This window comes from Nothoprocta perdicaria, unplaced genomic scaffold (assembly GCF_003342845.1).
Source record: "Nothoprocta perdicaria isolate Ctin4 unplaced genomic scaffold, notPer1 scaffold_0, whole genome shotgun sequence".
NCBI lineage: Eukaryota > Metazoa > Chordata > Aves > Tinamiformes > Tinamidae > Nothoprocta > Nothoprocta perdicaria.
Window position 1 is genome coordinate 16,263,704 of NW_020454092.1, and position 19,545 is coordinate 16,283,248.

General features: G+C 36.2%; 1 protein-coding gene across 1 annotated transcript in view; it reads right to left on the minus strand.

Annotated features, from left to right (window-relative positions):
- Window positions 1-19,545, minus strand: part of AGBL4 (ATP/GTP binding protein like 4) — a 442,154-nt gene that overhangs the window by 207,430 nt on the left and 215,179 nt on the right. The gene's annotated exons all lie outside the window — the stretch shown is intronic.

Here is a 19,545-nt window from a genome sequence, read left to right on the forward strand (position 1 = left end):
TATCTACACTCCAGTCGACACTAAAATCCTACTTCTTGAACCCATGTCTATAGACATATGGTCCGGTTATTAGAGATTTCAAGCACAAATAAAAGAAAAACACCATAAGGCACTCTAGCTTTGTCCATTAACAACTGGTCAGATAATCAATGTCTGAAATACAGTGGAAGCATGAATTATTTAAAGGAGCAATGAAGTCAGCTCTGCTTATGCATTCCCTCCTAAGAGTACAAAATTGTTGTCTGAAATCTCATGGCTCATCACAGAGCTCCTACATGTTCTGTTCCCAGGGAATCTTTTGCTATTTGAAATTAATTCTAATTTTAGGGAGACACTGAAACTAAAGACAAGATAAAATGCTAAGAACCCTGCATACCTTCTTTTTCAGTCCTTTTAAGTGCATATGTTATTGCCCACACACATCTAGAATATAATTGTTGGCAGTGACAGTTTTTGGCTGGCACATCCTTTTAGTGGTTGAAGGTTTCTGTGTTGCTAAAATGAAATGGTACAACTGCCTCAGAGAAAGAATAGAGGGTAGAAAAAGTTCTTATTGACATACTGCATTTTCCCAATTAAGTTAAATATCATCACACTTAGAAAATGCTTTTCAGAGGGGTTTGCTCTGTACCTTTGCTACAGAGGATGTCGGCAGTTTGTTGGCATTTGGCAATTAATTTTACCAAAGATAAGACTAAGAGACAAAAAAAAAAMCCAACGAGTCCACGCCAGCTCTGTCTGTCAGACTTGCAGTGCCCAAGGGCAAATCCCCTAGCTGAACATTTCCAAGGCTAGAGTGGCTCTTGCCCCTGCTCTGGATGCTTGGTATTCCCTGGTAAATCAGGRGCACCTGAAACAGTAAGAGATAGAGGCCACGAAGAAGCCGCTTCTGTTTCCCATCATTTACATGCTTAAAATCCTTTGATTAGCCAAAGGATAGATAAAACTTGGAGAGTGCCTCTGAATTTCCACATCATGCTGCCAATATGCCTCGGGCCTAATCTGGAAAGACTGCTTTAAGATGTCAGAGAGAAGATCGTCCTCCTGCTCACTGAGGCTGCCAAAGAAAGAATGCAATTGTGACAGGTTTTGTTTTTTGTTGTTGTTTTTCTGAATATGAATACCATCAGTTCCTTTCACACAGACTCCCAAACAAGCATCAGATGATAATGAATTTCTGTCAATACAGACTCGAGCCAAATTTGAACTGGCAAGCTACAAATGAAAGACTATGTATCTGCTACCTATCACCTGGGCTATCCATTCCTTCTTGCTCACAGTTATTCTTAATTTACAAATAAACTGTCATTCAAAGTCAGAGATTAAAATTAGTTGAGGAAAAAAAAGGAAATGAAACACTGTTTAAATACATGCCTCCTGCTTGATTTTCGGGTAGAAGTAGAAAGCAAAGCCACGAAGTGGGAAGGACATATATCGTGCAAGCTATTACTTCAGTGCAAGTGCTCTCTGGGAAGTGTGAAGCCCAATTCGATTCTCGGCCATCATTTTGCTTTCCTGTCCCGGGCCTACATGTTGTCATTGAAGTGGCATGCGGGAAATGGGCCTACGCTTAGTGTAAGCTAAAAACATCTCCCAGATTGGAATTCRCCATGCTAAGTCTCCCACATATCACAGACACGATCCATCACCTCTGCAAACTCATAAAAAACAGATGCAGTAACCAAAATGATTCAAAAAATTGGTAGACAGTTTGAGATCTACAGTGCTTTCTGCTTTCCCATGTAAGATGGGAATCTTATCACTGGGAGGTGACATAGAGGTAATGTCGGTTCCACACTACTTACTCAAATACACTCTCCAAGAAACCAAACTAGGATGAACAGATTAATTTATTTTCCCCTGGGTGGTCTGGCTCCTTCTACAGGCTGCAGATTGTTTTTCAGCTTCTCCAAATAAAAAAGACCTTTATAGAATTGCAGTTAAGTAGTAACTGAAACTAAAATGCCCGCTAATTTCATAAAACAATTTTCATTTTACAGATAATACATTGTATTCAAAAACTCAATCATCTATTGAGTGGAGAATGACTAATCAATGCACATTAAATGTCTAGTTTCCTCTGTTGCATAGAAAGGAATAAAATACTTTGAAAGTCTAAGAAATGTATGGATAGGGGAATGGTTTTAGTTTTGATGGATACATCACAGCATCACGTGAACAGAGACACAGAAGCATACCTATTTGAAAACAACCATGTTCAGAATAAATTTATTGGAAACTCATCACCCAGCAAGCAAAACAAACGAACAAAAATATATCTCACAGGCAAAGCAGGCTCCTGAGATATGAGTTTCTAAAGCCCCGGTAGCAAACCCATGGTTGAACTCTCCCTGTTCTCCCTGACAAAACCCTTGTCTTCCACAATGCCACAAAATTCAGTAGAATAGTCCTACTAAAGTCACTGAGAGAGTACTAGATACAGCAATGCACATGRCTAGGTAAATGTAACAGGTATGTGAATCACATTTTAAAATGTAAAGAAAAGTTCTTTATTTACATGTAGGGAAGCCACATGTGCTAGGCCCATAGACCAAAGAAAGGAAACAGCATACTGATATTTATTTACGTTACATGCCCTTTTTTTCCCAAGGCTCCAGCTCTAAGTGGGGGGCTTCCAAATCACTGCAAGCAAAACAGAACACACACTGCTTGGTTTAAATTGAAAGACTTTTTTTAACCCAAATTCTCTTGACTTCATCACTAGGATTTATCCCTGCTGGGTCATTCAATCTCTAGCTCCAGCAGAGTAAACCTGTAGTTATAACCCAGCCTCATGCTATATCCTGTCACCTGTAGCACAGAATCAGCTGGAGCAACCCTGGGTCTCCATGAGATCCTGAGAACCTCAACCCAGTGACAACCACCCACTGGGATATATACAGTTCACCGGAAGAGGTTGACCATAAAGATTAGTTGAAAAGCAGTTCAAGAACTGCAAAAAAGTCTTCTAAAATATAAAATAATAAAAAATACCTAACTCTAACTTTTGTTTTAATGCAACAGGAAAACAGGAAAATTAATAATTCAGTGTTCATCATTAGACTAAATGTCAGAAATGTATCTGGAGTTCGGTATCAGTTAATCATACTCCGTGATTAACTACAGTGGTTTTCAAAAATTCTATCAAAGTGTTTTTCTTTCAATAATTGCAAAAATTCCATCCGTAGGTGAAGACCTTTGTTTTTCTATGCCACTGACAGCACAATGGTTATTGAGCATAAGGGCTATTTAATGCGCAGTTTACAAAACATATTAGGATTTCATATTCCTTTATGTTAATTACTAATGGAATGCAATTAACTGATTCTCGTATGAACTGTGATACCAGATATAATGAGCCTGATTCCTTTCTCCCTCAATGTGGCATAAATTAGCAGTAACTTCATTAATGTCAATAACGTTACATGGTGTAAAAAGGATGAATGGATGAAAATACAGAAGAGTCAGGACAATCTAATATTAGAGTAACACATTACAACAATGTAGCAAGCCATGGAATAAAAGAAAAAATATTATATTGGACAAATATATTTAAAAATTCTGCTATTAAAAAAAAAAGTTGTTTAAAACTACACTCGTTATCTTCCTAAAAGCTTGCTAAATTCTAAACCAGCTAGAAATATGCAGCAACCTAACATGTTGGCCATTCACTACTGAAGGCAGCTTGAGTACAGAATTTAGTGCTCCAAAAAGGGTGGASCTCCAAAGTTAATGCATTAACTTTGCACCCTCCGTATTAATTTAAAATTTCACCTCATATTGCCACTCTAAAGGGAGAGTATGCTTGAATTATGTGAATAGATGCAAATACTTTGTTTCCCAGACTATCAATATGCATTCTTAGAGATATGCCATATATCTGCAAAAAATGAAATTARTTTTCCTTTAAAAGTAATAAGATTTGTGTGACTTTGAAGGTCACATGTGAAACRCTGAACAGAAATAAAGAAATACACAAATACCTATAGCAGGAAAGAGTTTGGCATTTACACGGTTAAAGGTTCAATGTGTTAATAAGATGTCTGCAATTCAGAAGATCTCTATTTATCAAGATCCAAATTGTATAGTGTGGTTGGAGGAGAATAAAAGTGGATAAGAAGAACAAGAAATACCATCCCCCTCTGGATACACACCACTGATTCTTTTGCACCTACCAAGCAGAAGGGCTTGACAAGATATATTTGTTTTTCAGTTAATATTCATAAAAGGTGTGAATAAGATTCAGAACTTTTTAGTACAAAGCAAATCCAAACAAAAGGAATACTCAAATTAAAACTCTTTCATTTTTTCAAGACACAGCAGCCTTTTCTAAGCTTTATTAGAAAATTATCATGCCAGCTGTCTCTTTTCCCTGACTGTTATTCACACAATATGCCTCTCTCTTGTTTCTTTTCAGCTTTGTACATGTATAATAATGAGTTTTCTAGAATGGAAAACCCTGTGGAATATTAAAATTGCAAAGAGCAGCTCTTCGAGTTAATTTCACCAAAGTGCATCACAACATAATACAATGTTGTAAGAATGAATTCCTAATAGGAATTCATTCATGGAAAAATTAATTAAAGAGAATGTTATTGCTAATACAGTTTTTCATATATGTGCTGTTAYGTACTGGCAATAGTAAAAGTTAAACATTTATGAAACTAAAGTGTTCATGACAGACTTTCTGGTCTTTATCAGGAATAATATCTTCTCATTGTACCAGAGCAAATATTGACTTTAAGAAATATACAGTAATTATGATTCTGTTGAAGTACAAAGCATAGTGGAGGGCACCCCCACACACACAGGTACATATTATCATATTATAAATAGAAAAAATCTGCCAAGCTTTTGTCAAAATGAGAATTACTAAAGCAATCAACCTTTTCATAATGACATCCACTACAAAAAAGAGGAAATACAGTGGCATTTCCTAATGAACTTAAAGGAGACACTGCCAACACATAGGAGGGTTAGGATGTCACATTTAAAGAACAAGAAAATCTTGAGGAACAAAGTAATAGAGGAGGRATGAAATTCAACACAGTGGAAGATATGTAACTAGAGACCAAGAGCAAATTTTACTAAGTCAGAAAAAAAATCATATCTGGATTCTTGTGTACAAAAATGAATTGGAACAGATGCAGAGAAGTACATTAATATAATTAGGAGATGAGATCCTACCAAATAGAAGGAAACCTGCAGGAAATGACTTGCTTGGAAAAGAGAAAAACAAAAGGCTGAAAACAGAAATGGTGGCTCTTCACTGACAAATATAAATCAAGAAAGATATTACAGGTCATTCCTGGAACAAAAAAGAAAAGACCATTAACAAAACCAAACAAAACTGGCCATGAATAAATTTAGCCTGGGAATGGAGGGTTTTTAACCACCAGAAAATTGAAGCACAGCAACAGTATCCCAAAAATACTCTTGGTAGCAAGAAATGCCTTCTTTTGATCTGCAGTGCAGTTGATTCGTGAAAAGAGCATGTGAAATAGATGTCKATGAAAGAAGGGGACCAGGCAATATGTTTCAGGAGATTCCTTCCAATCCCAAATTCCTAAATTCATATTCAGCTATGCAAATTAGGCTCATTCTGTGTCAAACGGCAGACTCGCACATCTCTCTCCTTCTCATAAATACAAAATGCTYTTGCAGCTATTACTTTTTTCGAGGTTTCCTTTTTTTCCTGCATGTTTCAATTATGATCTTCAAGGCTTTAGTATTTTTTTTCTTAATAGGACCAAATTTGCAGATTCAGATGCTTAAACCTTTGTTCAGGAAACCACTTTCTGATGGCCATGTGCCTGCTGTACTCAGTACTCACTGCTCCTATCCCTGCCACTGCTGCAACAGCACAACAAGGAAGGTCCCAGAACTGGGACAGACAGTCCCAGAACAAGGAGGCTTTTACTCTGGTGACAAGGAATTCTTCATGGAAAAAAAGGAAACTGCACCTGAGACCTTACCTAGCACACGGAAACTCAGATCCTGGCAAATATAACCAAGTCAATTGAAGTTCTAACTCAATACTTTTTTTCTTGGATAAATATACCCAGATTTAACTTTCTCGTGATTTTAAACCTAAGATTCAAATATTTAGCCACATTCAGAAGAGCAGGGAACTCAGACAGCGATCAGATGGAAAGAGGATCGACTCAAATTATTGCAGAGACAGAGACTGATAAACAATTTGCTGGCAAGTTGCATCTCCCCACTCTGCTGCCTGTCTTTTCAGTATGTAAAGTTGTGTTCAGAATATCTGATAAATAGAGGACAAAGTCAAATAATGGATATATTTTCATGGAATATATTAGAGATTGCAATTCATTCACATGTCAGCATTATTTAAATCTGTGAAAAATGAAAGCAATCTGAAAAGACTCACTGTGCACCAAGTTACATATTTAAAAGCAAGTTTTACAGATATGTATATCAGCTCATACAGGCTTTTTGCAGCTTTTACTTTTATTCCAAGGCCTATAGGCATATTCTTTTTATATATTGTCGAAACATGAAAATTGCTACTCTCTTGGGAAGAATGACTTGTGCTCTGAGCTGACTTTTTATCAATCATGTTAATTTGGAAATAAGCTATTGGTTTGACTTTTTATTCATCATAGTCAAAAGTGGATTGTGTGAGCCCTGTCCCATTTGCCCTTAATTAACAACCATTGAATCCCCATATTAATTAGCAGAGCTGTTAGATATTTTACATCACTCTTCGCTATAGTGGATAATTAAAAGTCCCATTAATAAAACTCTCATACTCATAATTTGTATAAACCTATTATGAAACAATAAACCTCATTACACTATAGCTTTTTATATGCTTGTTTATTGATATGATATTGCCTTCATTTAAAAATAATTCACCRCCTTATAAAGGTTTTAAAGCAGCAGATTTAGTGAAATTCATCCAGTATATGAAACTTCACTGAGACAAAAGACCTAAACATTTCCTGAACCAGTCCAAGAACTAATTGCCACTGTTGGAAGTGAASAGCATCTGGTCTAAGTGGGTTTTTTTTTCCACATACATTTGCAAAACCTTCATTTTTATTTATAACACAGAACAAAAGACTGATTGATTCCTGCTTGTGCACAGGAGATGCATCCTAGAAGACAGCAACTTTAAATGACAGCTACAGCTTAATTGGCATCATCCAAAGGAAGCTGTCCTGCAGAAGCACTGAACCATCATTTCCCTAAGGCATCTTGGCCTTGCCATGTCCCCAGTCAGCATCAYTTTAGCGTTTTCTGATAAAGTGCCTCAGGGCCCTTTCCTGGAGGATCTACTCCAAGGACCTCCAAATCCATGAAGTCCAATGCCTTAAAACTTTTTGTCACAGTCTTTGGCACAAAGTGCTAAGATTTAAGTTCATAAAAATTTGGATAGCTGATAGTTATCAATTATGTCCAGTTGACAGTGACAAGATATTAAATACAGACATACATTTGACTTAATCCTGCGCACTCTCTATCCACAGCATATATTTTGAACGCCAATCACAAAATCATTGGGTTCTTCATGAGAATTGAACGCAATTTCATAAATTTCAGACTTTCCCATGTAGGTTAGGTTTAACCCAGGGAAGTTAAAACGTAACTGATTGGAACATAATTTCCAAGGAAAACTGCAGCTCCCAAATTGCATAGGGAAGAACAAATGTTAAATTCAACCTTTGGACAAGAAGCATCAAACCTGTTTTCAAATACTTGCTTCTAAACTTTCTTCMAAGGCAGTATTTATCTGATCATCTAATAATACTTCCTTTATTTTTAACCTTTTTTTTTTTTTTTTTTATAGAACCTTAGTCATCAGTTTCAGGGGCCTCCAAGATCTTCTATAAAATTTGATACTACACCACTTTTTGAAAAAACAGTACATTAAGTATTGCCGGTTCAAATCAATGCAACAATAGACTGCTCACAACCCACAAAGATGTAATGCTTTGTCCATCATTTGTTTTTATTCTCGATTACAGTCTAAAGCACATAAAAAAAATAGKTTTTTTTAATATATTTGCAAAATATGAGGGTAAAAAGCATATGCCCAAGATTCTGAAATCCTCTGAAATAATTTGACAGATTCAAATTCTACAGGTTTCTACAGGTAGAATCACTACCTGTTGATTAAGACTATTTTAATATTTTTTAATAACAATTGTTGGAATTTTTAACATTTCCTTAATGGTAAATTACAGTTTTCCTCCAACGCAGGCACTTCTGATGATTATGGTGACAGACATCCCCCAGGTGCATCGAATGCCAGTAGAACACTGCAAGTCAASCTATTCCCCAAGGGACAAATATACTCTATTGCTACACTGCTTGTTAGTATTTAAAGCCTTACAGAGTTACATTCCCAATTTATGTAGAGAGTAGGTTTCAAAATATTCCATGTCTTCTCAGAAAACATAGCTAAAAGCGGCTTTTTAATAACAGGGAAGAGAGAGGTTCTAGAGAGAGGACAGTTGCATTCACAGAAAGTTTTGATTTGAAAACAAAAGAGAAGAAAAAGAGCAAACTCTCAGCAAGACCRCAGGTTTCATTTTTCATGACTGAGGAGCTTGTCTTCCTCTGCAGATGAACTCAAAGAATATGGTAGGGTTTTTGGTTAAAGTTGGTTGAATTCTTCTAGCTGTTACTAGAACCTCTCCAAGAACCAATGGAAATATTAAGAAAAACATTGTGTCTCCATAAGTATTTWAAAAATGTATTAAAACAAAGAAGCAACTACTTCTTTGGTTTGAGACAAAATGCAATGATATTTCGTGCCAGTCCTGAGGAAAAAAAAGTCTAAGATGACATTCAAAAATCATCACAGTTTCCCCATTGAAGAAATTCACTTAAATTTCAAGTCTAAAGTTAAATCTAATTCTGTAACCCTGTTTAATTAAGTAATCCTTAGCTCTTATCACTGAGGATTTGTTATTCCCTGCTGCATTTTCACTAGAAATGGTTAGATTTGCTGAGTTTAATTTTTATCACAGTTCTCTGTCTTTCTACCTCTGTCATGTACTCCCAGGCAAAACCCACCTGTTAAAAAGCCCTACAAGCTTTCATTTGTAATAAGAGGTTAAAAATTAGAGAAAGGCAGCAGAAATGTATGCCAACTCTGACATTCCCTCAGGAAACGTTGCAAGTTAGGGAAATTTTTCAATATTATGAACTAAAGGCTTGGGCTGTCATTTCCGTGGGAACTGCTGATATTCTGCTGCTATGACTTTTGTGCAAATGAAACTCTGTGTGGGTGAGAACTGTATTTAAGTAGAGTGGCTGTGAATCTATAAAATGCAGACAAGATGTTCTACTGCAATTTAACAATTTAGTAAGTATTTGCAATTGCAAACAAACAGGAAAGATACCTCAAAGGCAGCTTATCAATATGCAGGTGAAAGACAGTGAAAAGAGTATCTCCCACCAACAACCCCTCTTTTCCAGTCATTCTTTCAACTAAATGTAGATTCATGTCACAAAGTACTGTTCAGGATTGCACTAATGTAAGTCAGATACAATAAGAAATGATACCTATTTAATATATCAGCAGCTTGGAATGATATGCACCTCACGTTGTTACCCTTCTTCAGCTCTAGCATGTACAAAAAAAGAAAATACCTTTACACTACATTCCACTTTTATCACTTATTTTCATACATTTTAAATTGAAGAAGGTGACTCTCAAAACTGCCAGTCCATTTTCAAAACACTATAATATTGATTCTGTGAAATAATTTCCAATGCTATAAACGGTTTCCAACATCCAGCTATTTTGATGATGTCTATTACCCATTTTCTGTACTCCTTCGGCAACAGCCAAAGGGCATAGACCAAATGCCCAGGAAACGTATCTGCAAATTCTAGGGCTATGACTTAAAATCCTCCTTCTATTTCCTTCCAAGACCTATTCTGAAGGACTTTTAAATAGTTACATATACCAAACTTCTGAAGAATTTTAACCAGAAGTGTTTTAACCATTTTCTTTAAGGAGGAATAAAATAATACACTTCTTACTACTCCCTTTTTAAAAGTTTGTACCAGCTATAAATTTAAGAGTAGCCGAGAAGAATAAAAATCCCAGCAGGATGACATTGGCTGACTTACACATATTCATATTAATGTTCTATCAAAAATCCATTTTTAACTGTGTAAGTGATAAATGTGCTGGTATCAATTACTTTATAATGGAGGGATTTTCCCTGCCTTTTTAAAAATATTATTAATAAAGAAATACTAGTCACAATAAGTAAGGTATCAGAATGCAGTTTTCAATGTGCAGGTAAGTATATATAATAGCTTGCTGAAAGAAAAAGACAACTTGCACTACATTTTATGTAATTTCCAAATATTAATATTTAGACTCAACTTCACTATTACTATATTTAAGCACACTTTCCCTATAATCAGTGTATCACACTGTCACATGCTAGTGGTGGATACAACCCTTTATCTACAGCAGCACTTCATTCATAATTGAAACACAGCCACTTCAGATGCAAGACAGTATCAGGCATTTCATAGAAGCAACATGACAAGACAGTGCTTCAGAAGAGGAAGTGAAGAAGATAATTAATGAGAACTTTGAGGGGAATTTTTGGAGGAATATAATTATCTGGCTTGGAGCATGGCCAGAACACAAAGACTACATAACTCTTACTTGTGAGAAATGAATCTTGAGTTATTAAAGTAAAAAAGTTGTACACGTTGCTGACTTTCCAAGGAACAATGTGAGACACTGGTGACCTTAGTGTCAAGTATAACTGAAAGTAAACTGCTAGAGTTAGTTATGTCTGTATGAAAAAAAAATCCTTACTCAGTTAAAATGAAAGCATTCATTGGATTAGATTTGATGAACTCTGCAATGACTTGTAGTAGACTAAACATTCTATCTGGGAAAAATAGTCAAATTGCTGGGTCTAAGATACCTGAACTGACCCATGCTTTTTCATTTTGAATGAAGATGATGAGGACTTCTGTTAATGAAAGTCTGTGACAGGCGCTTCTTTCCCCTTTAGCTATTTTAACTGTTCTATAGAATGAAAATATAAGGCATTGCCTTGTACAATTAAATATGCTACAATAAAGATAATCTGAGAGCAGCATCCCCTGTTGTGATAAAGCAATAAACAGAGTAAAGAAATTAAAACAATAATTGAAAACCAGAGTGTTTTTATTAAATGAGTTTCTATTAGGGATTCTACAGACTTTGTGCCAACAAGGTTGCAAATGGAGTTAGGTCTCTCACCCTGTCCATATATGCTGTCATTCATTCTGTCAGCTCATTCTCCATTGTGACCTTGTGGATACTCATTAAATGAAGGGGTCTTTTAAACGAGTAGGGAATAGTGAAGACAAATATATATATATATATATATAAGCCAGTTAAAAAGTATGCTGAAAATTTTAAACTGTTCTAAGTAGATGAGCCATCTGGGATGCTGGAATGCTAAGAAAAGGAGCATTTGGAGTTGTTGTGAATATGGATCTGGTTGTGGTGCATATTGTTTCTGCTTCTATGGATTCATCACTGTTCTTCAAGCCAGTATAATTTATTTCCTCTAAGTTCATAAGGCTAGGATGAAGAAATGTCAACCAAATCTCTTCCAGACTTTTCTTTTCTACAATTTGCTATTTGCACTATAAAAATGCTCTAGATTACCAACTCTACCTAAGGGCAGGCTTTGCTTATTCCCAAATACAGCTCATTTCCTCAAATATCTGAGAATGGACCGACCTTTCCTTCTGTCTCCACACCATCAGTTTTTGCAACATTAATTTTTTTGGCTTTTTGGCAAGAGATTATTTCYGGTTTGACCTCTACCCTTCAACCCCTTTGCATAGACAGCTCCTCTAGAAGCAGAATTATGGAGAATATATCCTACATGGCTATAAAGTGCAACAAACAGCCCCACAATAGCAAAGTATTTATATAAATGGCTGTAGACACTTACAGTTTATAAAAATGGTATTTTAGACTACTGTAGAGGTGTACATATGTAGACGAAGGGAAGAGAGAAGCCCAGCCAAGTCTCACTCATCTAGTGGCAGACAATTTCATTCTGCATTTATTTTAAGACAATTTTTTAAAAGCATCTGCACCTACAAAAAAATACTGAGTATGTATTTCATAAAGGCATTTAGAATCTTACAGTTTGACAGCAGAAAAGTGGGTAGAAAACTCTCCACCAAAGGATGGATGGCATTTTAATAAATTTTAAGAACAAACACAAAACTATTTTTGTAGAAGACTTCTGCTTTGCAAGAGGGCATTTATTAAACAAACACAACATCTAAACCAGACCACTCAAAAGCAAAACAAAAAAAAAAAAAACTAGAAAACAACTTTCCTATATATGCCATGTAAAAACTACGCTGTTTATCCTTGGCCCCAAAAGACCCACTGTCACATCCTGACATCTGCTTCCATAGCCATGTCCTCAGACCCACCGCACCTGCCCACCCCAGCCATAACCACGCAGAGTGGGCATTGCTGAGTACCACTGCAAACACCAAGATCAGAAGATCACTGCTTCACTGTGACACTGAACAGACTGAGGCCTGAAATAAGGAAGTTCAACTTTGTTGTAGCATTGTACTACTTTCCCAATTCCTTCCTTCTCTTTTCTAGCATCATTGGCGGTTWATTTTCATTTAAATCTCTAAATTCCTGTCTTATTTTTCCTTCCTTGACCACAGAGCAAATATGAACTTCAACTTTTGATCTAAAACATATTGTTTGGGAAACAAAGCATCAGCAGATTATATCACAATGGTTTATTTTCTGTGCTATTTGGTGCAGAATGTTCTTTCAGAAAATTTATAGTCACATTAAAGAGAGTCCTTGTGAGGCAAAGGAGACTGCATGGAAGAGGAACCGAGGTGAATACAGTTTAAGACTATGTCAAGGCTACGGCTTTCTGCCAACATAGCTGCAGTGGTCGTGGATATGAACTCAGTCAATCCCTGACAAAAATAACCATATAGGAAAGACTTGCCTAATATATTTGCAACCTAAATTTCGCGGACCTCTGTAAAGTGTAGCAACAGAGTTGTTATGTCACCCTGGGAAAGAGTTCCGGCATACTAACATTGAACTGAAGACTGATTTATTGTATAACTTTCATGGAATAGTTATTCATAATTTTCACAGTTATTTATGCTTTCTGTCTTCTAATTTTAAATTCTGGCTCCCCTTTAACTCAGTAAAACATATTATTCAAAGAAATTCAGTCAAATTATACCTGGTGAGTCAGAAATACACAGCAGACATGACACAAAGATGTGCAACAAATAGTTTGGATTAATGAAAGCTTAACTTGCCACCTTACTGCCTGTAGTCAATCTTCTCTTGTAAATTAGGCTGCAAAAGGACACGAAAGGAGTGAAATTGCAAGAAGAGAGGTCAGTGATGGTGCAGACCTGCCTGAGCTAGCGTACAAGCTGGTATTATCATTTGACACTGCAGCACTAACCTGAGTCATTCAGAAGAGGACTCAGTGTCTTGGTACCTGCAGCCTCTTTCCCATTTATCGTCTGGATAATTGAGATGTTACTCTACTTTTTTTCCATCTGCAAGTTCATTTGGCTTTGAATGATGCAAGAGCAATTTTGCAAAGGCTGATTTACCAATGATCTAAAGAAGCAAGTGCACCACATTAATTTCCACTATAAACACAGTAAAGGATTTATTAGAGTCATCTACGCTGATAGTTCTATTACTATAAAATAGAAGGTAAAGTTAGAGAAAAAAAAAAGATTTCATTTAATTTTACGCAATTTTGAGCTCTCTGAATTTCTCTTTTATACAAAATTTGACTAAACAGCTACCTGTAGTATTCTTATACTTACCCTATCACAAAACCACATAAAACACTTAATTGAGTCTATGGTTTATCTGAACCATATTTATTTTCTATTTTCTTTCCAAATTTTCTAGAACAGTTCTTAAGAAAAGGTGTTCTTTATTGGACATATTAATCTTATGACTTCTTAAGTTTCTGTGAAAGACTTTCTGTACTGTGGTTGCAATCTACTCCTGAATTCATTTCATCCCTTACCAAGTGCCAGCTCCAGCCCTTATGGCAAAGGAATGGGCCTTGCAGAATAAGGGGTTCTAATCTCAGCAGACCAGCTCTAGTGGGTGGTAAAATACTTAGCAACCTTAAGAAACAATGGAAGAAGACTATTAAAGTAAGTGGAAATGTGTTTTTAATAAACGGGCTTAAAATTTCCCTATATGCATCATAAGCTCTTGTATCCCCCAGAGGGCTTATTAGATTCAGATAAGATGTTTTAGAAAATTCCTATCACCTAACTACTTTAAGCTGCATTAATCATTTTAAATTCCACCCAAATCATGAGCAAAAAGTCTGCTCTCATCTAATGAATATAAATGCTTTCCCTTCCACAGCAAATTTTTTTTGAGCTGAAGTTTTACAAACATTTAATGGTAGATGTTCACAGAAAATCCATTAAACAAATAAAAGGTTGTGTGTGCAAATTTCCTGTGCAATATGTGGTGTGGAAATTCATACCCATTATTGCTTAGCATTTTCTTTTCAAATATCAGGGTTGCATTTTAAGTCATTCTAAAGAATTCTGATAGTTTTGATTTTCTTTTTAATATCTCATTATTCATAATATCACTTTAAAATCTTTTCCTTGCAAATCGTCCAGGGCTTTCCACATTCAGGCAACAAAAACTGAGAAATGAGAGAGGTCACTATGATAGCAATGGTCCTTGGACATATCTCTTTATCTCATCTCTGATCTTTCCATCACATGCAGATGTTATGTATGAGATAAAACTTCCTTGATCTTTCCTTTGTTATTACTCAGCTAAGTGGAACTTAATTCTAGCAATTTTTTTATTTTATTTTTTTTTCATGAATCCACAACTCTATTCTGTCCCATTTTGTATTCAATATTTATGTTGAACTGTTATCTGGTATCAAATGCTGCCATGAGTATAAATAAGCGAGGCAGATGACAGTCACTTATACATTAAATTCTGGCCAGATGTCCCAGTGTAGGATGACATTAATGACTTCATGAAAGCAGCTGGCTAAAGTGAGACTTAGATGACAAAATACCAGATTAGCCAAGGATTAATGGTAAAGACACTGAACTGGAATTTGAGAATTCTCTGTTGAGTTCTTGTTTCTATTGCATTCGTGACCTTCCACATATCACTTGAGTCCAGATCACCAGAAATCATTAGATCCCAAACTTCCAAGGTTTTTAATGGCATTCAGGTTTCTAAACTCAACTGGATCTAAGCCCTAATTAAATTTGCCAAATCTAACTGTGCCAAACTGAAAAATGACAAGTCTGTGCTATCCATCCCTTTACATGTCATAAGTGAGTCTGTTTTTTTTGTCAAGGCATATGGCAGGGATGCATCTATTCAGTGCCCCGGATGGACTCTTCTCTCAATTAAATCAGACATCTGAGAAGCCAACATGCCATTCAGACTCAGATCAGAGCAGAAGAGCTCATGTGGCTACCAGCCATACTGCAATTCCAATATATGCCAAGTTTAGTGCTCTGTGAGGAACTTGCAAAATAAAATTCCAGAATCCTCTAAACAGATTTCAGTTTGGTGAAATACCAAAGGAGAGGCAAACCAATTAACCTGAGAAGGAAGACTCTGCTTTCTGATGCTGAATTAGGTATGAAATCTCCGACCACACTTAAACAGAAGATGCAGGAATGGCAACAGCTACATAAAGCAGCTTCCTCCATCCTTTTCTGACTAGCAACACAGACAGACTACATACATTGAAAGAAACAGTAATGCAAGACCAGAGCTTCGTCAGCAGATGACCCGGCACTCTGGGGACTCCCTCTTCTCAAAAGTTGAGTCACTGGTTGACTTCTCTAGGTAGGATGTTTAAATAAGTTCAAGGATAGGCACTCAAATGCAACAGAAATACTGTGGGAATTTTACATTCAACTCTTTTAGCCTTCTATGAAAATCCTGGACAATATTCCCAGGTGAAATACAGCTTAGACTTTGTAACTCCTAGCTTTACATATGCTTCTGCATTAGTAATAAGAACATCAGTAAAACTCATCCATGCAATAACCTCACTGAAGTTGAAGAAAATACATTTAACTGTGTTTTAGCTAGTTCTGCAAAAGCAAAGATTGTTGCATATACAGTAACTTCTTTGCCACAGATGTGCTAGTTTTAACTCAGCCAAGGACTGCGTAAGACAAGGACTCCCTGCACCCAGCTCTCCGTACCTCTGCGCAGGAGGGAGACAGCTGCCCGTGGCTCAGGCAGCTGGACTGTGCAGAAGGTTCTCTGCAGGTCTGAAGATCTGCAATTGGGAGGAGCTTGGCCATGGGCACGGGCAGGTAGGCTGCCAAACGTTCCCTCCTAAAGCCAGAGGACAATGAATACTGCCACAAGTAGCCCTTGTTTTTCATCTGCACTGGCAAATTCTCTTTGAAGASCACCCTGGAGACGCACACTTGCTAGGAAGTGCTTGATGCTGCGAGTCTCCCCTGGGGYATGGGGGGAGAGGCCAAGAGGGGCAGAACTTCCTCAGTTATCGGGGACACAGGGACACTTATTGACCTTGTTGAATGTTGAGGATCTACACAAGTCTCAGGGAAGCAGAAACGTATAAAAGCTGTATCCCTAGAGTCGTATACTGGAGAGAGGAAAAAGTGTTCTCCCCAAGCTGCATGAATTCAGTGCTAATGAGAAGAACCACATGTAATTCCTTGGTCTTACTACATATATCCCCCAGAAGTATAAAAGTGGGTCACATATGAATTTAGTCAAAGAAAGATTTCTATCATTAGATAGTATCAAGACCAAAAAAACATATTTCRACCACAAAAACTCTTATCTCATTAGGCATATATCTAATGGACAAGTATTCAAAAGTAACACCCTAATGATAAATGTTGACACAAATCTTCTAAAATCCTAACTCCCTTCTGCCATAAAACACACCGATAATTCTGGGTCCACCCCACCATTTTTCTATTCATTCCTCCACATCTGACAGTAAGGCCAAACACATCTTTCTTCTCACTTCAGATCTCTTCTATGGATGCAAACTAAGTGGATCTGCTCTCACTTTTCACAACCATGCATTCAGTCCCTTTGTTTTCCTGCTCTCTGAATATGTTCCCACAGCAAATCCTCACTCACTGTGTCTGCTCAGTGAACACATCTTAATATGGAGCACTGAATTCTCTCACCTAATTTCCAGTTTTCATCCTTTCTTCTTTAAACTTTATTTACTTTGAGGTTTAGAATATATTGTGAAATGCCATTTCATGGATCCAGACAGAGGTAGAAGGTCAAAAAAAGTAGACCCTTGTCTAAGTACTTTTATTAATGAGTGGCCTCAAGCTTTGTTTAAGGATTCAGGAAGGGTTTTCATAACTATTCWGGATAACTCAAATAGTATTTTAGTTGTTCCTAGCAAGTCCACCTAAATTTTCTTTTCTGAAATAAGGAGATGCCACTGAATAATCCAAAGATATAACTGTATCATATGAAGGTTTTTAAAAGAACACACAAAACCCACAAATATAACAGAAATGGTTCAAAACTATTGAAGTCACGTTAAAGACATACAGGTCCAAATGAGCCAAAAGAAAACCAGCAGGTACATTTTGGTACTGTAAATCGGGCAATAACACTTTCCATCTTTTCATAACTCCTAGCTTCAGCAAAGCAAGAAAAAACATTTTATGTTTTGTGTTTTTGTTCCCATAGATATGTTATATTCCCAGAAATTTTGCATTCTTTGGAACTGCACATATGGTACAATGAATAGCATTTTTTTTTTTTTTTGTCTTTTTTGTCTTTGGGATATTCACAGAATTTCATAGTTTAATACCTGGAATTCAGCATGTTCTTGAGCATTATAGGTTCTATCTGCAGTCCTTAAATACTATTTATTTAAAGTGTGTGTGTGTGTATATATAAATATATATAAAAAAAAAAAATTAAAAATCCATTTAAAAAAAAAAAAAAAAAAACCTCTCAGGAATATAACCCAGAGTGATAAAGAACAAGACATTTATCTTCATTTGTAGGGAATGACATAACACAACTTACTCATCAGTCTGCTTTGCTTTGCCGCTTGTGAATTGTGTCAGCACCCCAAGTGTATGAAAATCAACAGTGCTATTGTACTCTCCATCAGCACCTAACTCTTTCTTTCTCTCTTTAAGTATCTTTTTTTTTTTATCTTCTAAAAGGCACAAACAACCTGTCAGATATATTCAAGCATATGCAAAATTCTAACTAGACAGACAAAAATAATCTTTGTTCTTTTCCCCATGTGCTCTGTGGGAGTTTTGTCTTGTTTGTATGATTGATCAGTTTGTATTTTACTTCAGCAAAATCATTTTTCAAACACATGCACACAGCTTAAAAGTAGCAGAAAAACACTTGAGCCAGGCCAGATACTGGACAGTGCAGAGGCAGTACAGTGCAGACAGTGAATTGTGATGTTTAAAAACATTGTAAAATTTCCCACTAAATAACATGAGACTATTTCTGAGAAATAATGCTTTTTTTCCCCCGCCTTAGTACCTGTGGCTAAATGCTAAAATAAATTTCTCGGGAAAAGTCACAAGAATTCTAATGCCTATTCTATTTTCTGTGACAAATTAAGCCTTTTGGGGAGTGGATGGCAAATGAAACATTAGAATATTAGCAAAATAAGCAAAATCCAGCAATGAATATATCAGTCACCTTCAGAAAAGGTCACATTTCTTTTGATCATTCTTTGGTATTCTTTAATGAGAAGCATACCAGTACTTCCCATATATTTCTCTTCCTCGTGCTTTCTCTCGCCTTATKATCTTACAACAATATCCTCTATACATTCTAATTTTACTATCAGTGTATAGCYATGCTGGTTTTTGTTAGCAATGAAGATGAGAGGGACATGTGCCTATACTACTTAGAAGACACTTCTTTGCTTTTACTCCTTGGTAAATCATTTGCTAATTTTTAAGATGGCATCYTATAACTCGCTGTCAACTTCATTCATTCTTCTGGTGCTATAAACTTTATACTYTGTGTTGCCTGCACATCTCGTATTTTTATGTCAATGGAAGTCAATGGGAGATTGAGGTAAGGCAGAATTAAATGCATCGATTATTTTTAGTCTGCAACAATTTTTCTTCCAAGTTCTGTAGCACAAACTGGCTACACAGAGCATGCACCTCCTCAGCAGAATCTTCTTTTGCCAAACCCTCATCATCTAAAGCAATAATAATTTGTATTTTATTCATTTCACTCTCAGTAATATTTGCTGAGTTAGATGAACCCTTGCAAAATTTTAGTTTGGGAGGGTATAAAACATGGTTTAAAAAAAAGTGAAATAATATTACTACAATATTGCAAACATTTTTGCACTGCTTTCCAAATCTAAAATTGTACTTTCTCCGTGTAACATTTTTACCTTGTGAGAATGCATGTAATTCTGCTAATCATAGTCGTCACTGCACACTACTTCACTGCTGAACGATGGGGTAAAGGGTTTTTCATTCCTA